This window comes from Pinus tabuliformis, chromosome 6, assembly GCF_031772625.1.
Source record: "Pinus tabuliformis cultivar Carrire ecotype Pingquan chromosome 6, CPIR1, whole genome shotgun sequence".
NCBI lineage: Eukaryota > Viridiplantae > Streptophyta > Pinopsida > Pinales > Pinaceae > Pinus > Pinus tabuliformis.
In genome coordinates this window covers 341,007,110-341,014,524 of record NC_142292.1, presented here as the reverse complement: position 1 = coordinate 341,014,524, position 7,415 = coordinate 341,007,110, and positions in this window count along the sequence as shown.

Below are 7,415 nucleotides of genomic sequence, written 5' to 3'. Positions count from 1 at the left end.
GTCGTTTAAGATGTATCATCGCAGGAATTGGTGATCGCATTCATCGCAGATCGCAATATCGCAGATCGCAGTATCGCAGATCGCAGTTAATCATAATCATCGTGTGTTGTTTATGCGATGTTGCGATATGCGACGTCGCATATCGGCCGTCGGTGATTTCTTAAGTTTTTCATTTGAGAGCGCTTCACAATATAAGCATGCGCATAGGAAAACGTCTCACTCTCTTCTCGCGATGCGATATAGCTTTTAGGGAGTTTTAAAATACAAATTTTTTTGATAAAATGTTTTTTGGATTTTAGTTAAGGGTCCCCATTTGCTTGGTGTTATTGCTAATACCAATCAAAGAGGGGGGTTGTTGGTGACCACAACAATGGTGATTCACTGTGAAGAACCAGTTATCTCTGTTTTTCTATTGAATTTCAACTTCCGAAGCAGAAAAGTTTTCATATGTCTAAATTTTGTTATGGACAGATAGAGTATATTATGCCTTATCCTAGCATTGATACTTCGCCTCAACCTTTTCGTATTCCAATCGTTTGTTTCCTTAGGCTTAGTTCTTGTATTCACACCAGACACTACTTGGTCTTTTAAAGATAAAATAAGGTCTTCTCTGCGCGCTGGCCTTTTAAAATATGCTCATTTGTCGTAGGTAGAGCCTCTGCTGCCCTCAAGCGTCCATAGCCTCGACCGGGTTACCTGTTTATCCAGCAATGATCCTTTATCCTGCTTGAGGTTATTTACAACATTTCAGAGAAAAATCCTTTTTGAAACTTTTTCCTTTTTTATTCTCTAAAGAACAATGTCTTGGTTTGGTGGCCAAATTATGACACAGTCATTCACTTGATTTACACTTTTGCTGAACAAGCTGGCTCGTGATGAGACCCCTTGTCTTCTGATTGCAACAATCTTGAGTCGTTGCCCTGTTTTGGTAGACAGTATTGGCAAAGTCAGCAAGTTATAATATATGTGACCATGATAAGCCGGCTCGTGATGAGACCTCTTATTCTTTAAGACATAGTGTTTTCTCGGATTGTTCTTCTGAATGCTGCGATTTCCTTTAGCAGGGAGGAAGTCATTGTTTTTCCTTAAGAAAGCTCTGGACGACAATAATAGAGTTTGAAAATAGCAGCCTTATAGAGAATATTTATTTTATTATTGATACCTTTCATTGTGCTGATATAAAACAATTTTTTACCAAAAGGTTGCTTTCATCAAATTTTGAAGTTGAAACTAGCATCAGTGTTTAGGCTAAAGTTAACTCTACCTGTCAATAATAAAAATCAGATCTTTCGAAAATTTTTGCTACTTGTACAAGCGAAAAGCTCAAAATCTGATAGAGAATTGGTGTCCTTTTCATGAACCCTTTTAGTGACCATCTACAACCGGTTTTATTCATAAGAAAGAGAAAACAAATAAAAACTAAAACTATCCTACAAAAAATAGAAGAGTGATCTTCTATGGAAAATATTTTTTAAGAATCTGTCCATTAACAGGCAAGGAATCTCTTGTACCTGTTAAATCCTGCAACACAAACGTCGATGGGCCTATGACTTCTACAATCTGAAAAGGACCAAACCATAGTTTCTGAAATTTCGTATGTTTGCCCTTTTCTTCATGAGCCTTATCCCATTTCAAAACTAAATCTCCCATTTGAAAATTTTTTCTGGTCATTATGCTTGAGTCAAAAGAGGATTTTATCAACGCTTGGTGATGAGCATGGGTTTTCTTAGCTTGTTCTCGTTGTTCTTCTAATTTAATTATTTCCATTTGTCTTAGTTGTATGGAGGAGGTAGGTACCTCATCGATGTGTTGTACTAAAGATAAAGAGGGAATGACTAAGTGAGTTGGAAGAACCACTTCTTTCCCATAAACTAAATTAAAGGGAGAAGTGCCGATTGAAGCTTTCTTCGTTATTCTATCCGCCCATAAAGCATTTACCAACGCTTTGTGCCAATTCTTTTGGTTTTGGTCGACTGTTCTTTTAATAATCCTAATTAGGTTTTTGTTTGTTGATTCAGCCAATCCGTTACCTTGCGGATAGTAGTTGGCCGAATATTTCAGTTTAAACCCTCTTTTAAGTGCAAACTCAGTCATTGTATTTCCAGAAAAGTATGAAGCATTATCAAATATTAAGGCCGTTGGTAATCCAAACCTAGTGATTATAAATTGATCTATGAATTCAATAATATTTTCAGAATTAGCTGTCTTGAGAGGAACTGCTTCTACCCATTTAGTAAAATAATCTGTTGCCGTGAGGATGTACCTATGCTGCTTAGAAGAGTGAGGAACGATCTCACCTATTATGTCCAAGCCCCACTGGCTGAATGGTTGCTCGATGTTTACCGGCTGTAGTGGCATGGATGGTTTCTTTTGTTTCCCTGCAGCAGTCTGGCAGACTTGACATTTCCTCTCGTAACTGTGTGAGTCTTTGAACAGTGTGGGCCAATAATATCTTGCACGTAAGATTTTATGTGCAGTAGCATCTCCAGCATAGTGTCCGCCTGCTAGTCCATCGTGGAGTTCCTGCAAAACCTTTTCGGCTTCAGTTTTCTCAAGACACCTAAGAAGCACAGAATCATAATTCTTTTTAAACAGAACATCATTTATGAGCTGGTATTGTTTTGCTTTCAACCTCAAAGCTCTTTTCTTGGTGTGATCCAGGCGTGATGGAGCATACCCGTTCTTAAGATAATAAATGGTGTCAACATATAATGATTCCGCATCGTTTAGGCTTACCTCATACGTATGTACCTCGTCAGATGAATTCTCAGGAATTTGCGATGCTCCAGCCAACATTTTGCAGAAGCCTTGACCTCTTACAATGTTTGCTGGTTTGATCTCAAGATCGTATTCTTGTAAAGCGGTGATCCGATTTGCTCTTTTTTCGCCCACATCCTTCTGTATCAGAAGGTTTCTTACCGCTGGAAATGGTACTATGACTTTAGTATGGGCTTTGAGTAAGAAAGGCCTGAAATATTTGATTGCTTTGAAAATAGCGTACACCTGTTTCTCTACATCGGAATAGTTGAGTTCAACACCTTGTAAATTCGAGCTAAAAAATGCGATTGGAGCTTCCGCTTTCTCTTGATTTGTTTGAGTTAGAATCGCGGCATAAGATTTCTCTGAGGCAAATGTGTATAAGATAAAAGATTCTAAAAAATTCGGGGTTGCTAAAGATGGAGCGTTAATGATGGCTTGTTTTATCAAGTTGAATGCTTCATGCTCATCTTGACCCCATTTAAAACTTGAATTCTTTTTGATCATATTTTGCAAAGGAGAAACAATACATGAGAAATCTGGGACAAATCTCTTTACAAAATTAATTTGACCAAGAAAAGATTGCATGGCTTTTTTGTTATGAGGCATGGATATTTCAGAAATTTCTTTGATTCTGTCAGGTTCAATGTGAATGCCAGATTTTGACACTATGAATCCTAGAAGTTTTCCTTCACTTAATGGGAAAAAAGATTTCTTCGGGTTAAGTGAAATCCCATACCTTAAACATCGTTGAAAGATTTGTTTCAAGTCTTTGAGATGGTCGCTTCGCTTCTTGGAGTACACTGTTATATCATCCAAGTAAATCACTACAGATTTATTGACTAAGCCTTTGAATGCGATGTCCATGGCTCTTTGAAATGTAGCGCTGGCATTGATCAAACCAAATGGCGTCTTCCGATATGCGTATGTGCCCCATTTAGTTCGGAATGTGGTTTTTAACTGATCATTGGGATGCACCAGTACTTGGTTGTATCCTGAAAATCCATCCAAAAAAGACATTAATTCTGAGCCTGCTACTGCCTGTAATATCTGCTCCATAGATGGGAGGGGAAAATTGTCTTTTTGACAGGCTTTGTTGAGATTTCGGAAATCAATACAAATTCTAATATCTTCGTTTTTCTTTCTAACGGGTACCATATTAGAGACCCATTTGGAATGTCTGACGGGGAAGATTATTCTGGCTCTCAACAGTTTATTTAACTCAGTTTTTATCTGATTTTCTAAGTTGGGGTGGATTTTTCTGAGCTTCTGTTGGACAGGTTTCTCATTGTCAATCATCGGGATAGTATGTTGAATGATAGAAGTGTCGTACGTTTTCAACTCATCGTAGTTCCAGGCAAAAACATGTCTGTATTGTCTCAAAAGACGGATGTATGCTAATTTCTCTTCAGGTGCTAGGCCGTGGCCTAGATTAACGTTTTGTGGTTTCTCATCGGTTCCTAGGTTTACTAAATCGTAGTTCAGAGTCGAACTGTAAAGTTTAGCATTGGTAGACCTTTTAAACCGACTTTTCAAATCATATAAGTCTTCTAATTTAACCACCGACTTAGGTATAGCATTATCAGTACTATGCTATTGTAATTGATGATCGTGATGGTCTTCTTCAATTATTTGATTTGAGTAGGATCCTTCAGAAGTGAGGAAATTTACAATGTCTGGATCGTCATTGAACACTCTCTAGTTTGTAATGTTGTCAGGGATGGACGGTCTAAAAATTAATTCTATAGAGAATCTATCTGGACTAAAATCTTCAGAGGGAATAAGTCTAGAGGCTACGTTAGCTAACAGGTCTGCGCTCGCATTTTGGAGTCTTGGGATTGACGAAATATCGAATGCTATGAAATATGTAGTCAGATCTTGAACTAAAGATTGATAGTGCTTCAAATGACCTGATAGGCAATGTATGGTGTTACGTACCTGTTTGACGACAATTTCAGAGTCTCCGAAGACTTGAAGGTACTTAACGTTCAACCCGATTGCTTTGTATAGGCCTTGCACCAAGGCCTCGTATTCCGCTGTATTGTTTGTGCAATCGAATTCGAGTCTGCACGTAAGCATGGTCTTATTTCCGTCTGGGCTAATCAGAACGCATCCCGCTCCTGCTCCCTCGTTAGATTTGGAGCCATCAAAATATAATTTCCAAAACAAAGATGTATTTACAAAATTATCTAAAAAATTAACACACTTCGAATCATCAGTTTGGGAAAAATTTTCGACTTGGGACAAAACTGAATTTTCTAAGTAAGGTGAGGTATGAGCATTAAAATTGCCGAGGAAAGAATCTACCGAGTAGTTTCCTATGATGCTGCTGTTGTATGCTATTGCTTCATTTTCTCCCTCCAATTCTGTCACTATGTACTTCTGGTGTAACTCTCGTTCAACCTTTATTTGATTCGGTTTACCATTGTAGGGTAACCACATGTGCGACCAGTCGGTTGAGAAATATCCATGGAGTTTTTCGGACCAATCCCTGCTAAGAATTAAGCCATAGAATTCAGGGATATCAGCTACTAGAATGTCAATAACCTGACACACCTTCGGGTTAGATGACAATCTTATGGTCACTTGATTAAGTTCACCAATCACTTCGACTTGGGATCGATCAAGCTGAACTATGCGCACTGCGGATTTTTGCGGTTGAACATTCAACTTGGCACATATTGATCTGGGTAAAATATTCGTTGAAGCACCAGAATCTATCAAACAATTGTGCACGTTTTTGTTGAAAATTTCGTAAGTGAGAAGAAAAGGGGGAGTGTGAGACCTTGATCTCCCTCCAATCAAGGCGATGTCATTTGGGTCAATCTTATTGATCGTGTTGGTTGGAGGTCTTCCCGTGTTGTGGGAAGCTACAGCTGTAGGCAGAGATGTAGTAGGCACGACATGTAATTCTTTCATCATTATCTTCTGTTGATGTTTCAATTTGCTCAACTCATAAAGAGTGATATTAGCCCTAGTCTTTTTCATGTCATCAATAATGTTATACTCCATTTCATCCGACACAATGAGTGTTCTTGATGGAGGCGTTTGATCTGATTGGACTGGGCTAGATTGAGTCGCCTTTGCGGTTGTTTTCTTTGTTGCGACTTTATCTTTTGCTGCAGGGCTTGCGCCCTTCTGCTTGGGGGTAGTTTGGGGAGGATCAAGTTGATTTTTGCTTCGTGTACTAACCGGAAATGCTTCTTGATCTTCTTCTTGTGGGAGGATGAAATCCCACATTCCTTGTAGTTCCACAACTTCTTCGTCATCAGTCTGCCCTTCAGTGGTATTCTCTTCTTCTTCTTCTTCTTCAGATTCGACGTTTGAGATAGCGTTGGGCGGTTTCACCTCCATTGAAGGAGTTCTTTTAAAAGCTCTATAGGGCTTTCTCGAAGAAGTTTCTGCTACTTGTTTTTTTATGTCAATCATCTCATTGGACATGGTTTTTAACACTTTTTGTAATCCCTCCAAATCGAAAGGATCTTTCGATTGTTTCTTCTTGGGGTCTTCCTTGTAGGAGACTTTCTTAGATTTGCGTTCCTCTATCGCAGATCTTTTTTCCAGGGCTACTACGCGTTTTTCTATTGCTATCGCCTCTGTCAAATTTTCAACTAAGGTTGTCTTATTTGCCCTATCCACGAAGATTGCTAAGTTCGATGGTAAGGCAGTAATATACCATTCACATCTCACTTCTTCGCTGGGCTGGGAAGCAGCAGGAATTTTGTTGAGGATTTTATTGAACTGTAAATTAAAGTCTTTGATGGGTTCTCTAGCCTCGGCTTTGAGATTGGATAGGTCATTTATTAACGTCGCCGTTGATCTGTCATCGCCAAATTTGGTAAGGAATTGACTTTGAAAAATGTCCCAACTTGTGATAGACCCGGAAGGTAATGAAAAGTACCATGACCCGGCTGTTCCTTGCATGGTGTAGGGAAAAAGCCGGACGACAGCATCCTCGTTGGTAACTCCGTTGAGATTAACAAAAAGCATGAAATTATTGATATGTTCTTCAGCTAGCATGCCTGCTTCTGGATTGAATTTGGGTAGCCATTTCTTAGGATGGGCTGGTATTGGGCTCAGAGGTGGAGGCATTAAAACTGCCCCAGGATTGTTCCATGGAGATTGGGCCATCGTTGAGCTGCTAGTGAATGTAAGTGCAGAGGATGATCCTTGATGCTGGGAAGATGCAGGTATTATGATCTTTGATGATTGAAGAGGAGGGGTTGTGGAAGATGGATGAATGGTTTGAAATGAAGACGTGGGTGGCTGACTTCGCGGTGAGGGAGTTGAGATGGACGACGTAGATGAAAGAGTCTCACTGTCAGACTCTGGTGGTGTTTTCCTTGCTCTTTTCCTGGTGGGAAGAGGGAACTCAGTTGGCTGGATGCCAAATTTTTCACTCTTTAATCTGGTCAGAGGATGAGCAGGATTGTACTGCGAAGTCACGCTGCTTTGAGATTTTTCAGACCTCTGAGTAAAAATAGAAAATCCCTGGAGTTTGCAAATCAATGTTTTGAACTTCAGGGGGTTCAATGATAGGTTGGTCTGAAATATTAGGGTATGTAGCAGCGGTTGGTACCCGAGCGACTTCTGACTCTGGATTCAATCGTACTGGAGAAGTCGGGGGAGTTGGTGAGGGCAATTTACTCTCAGAATGG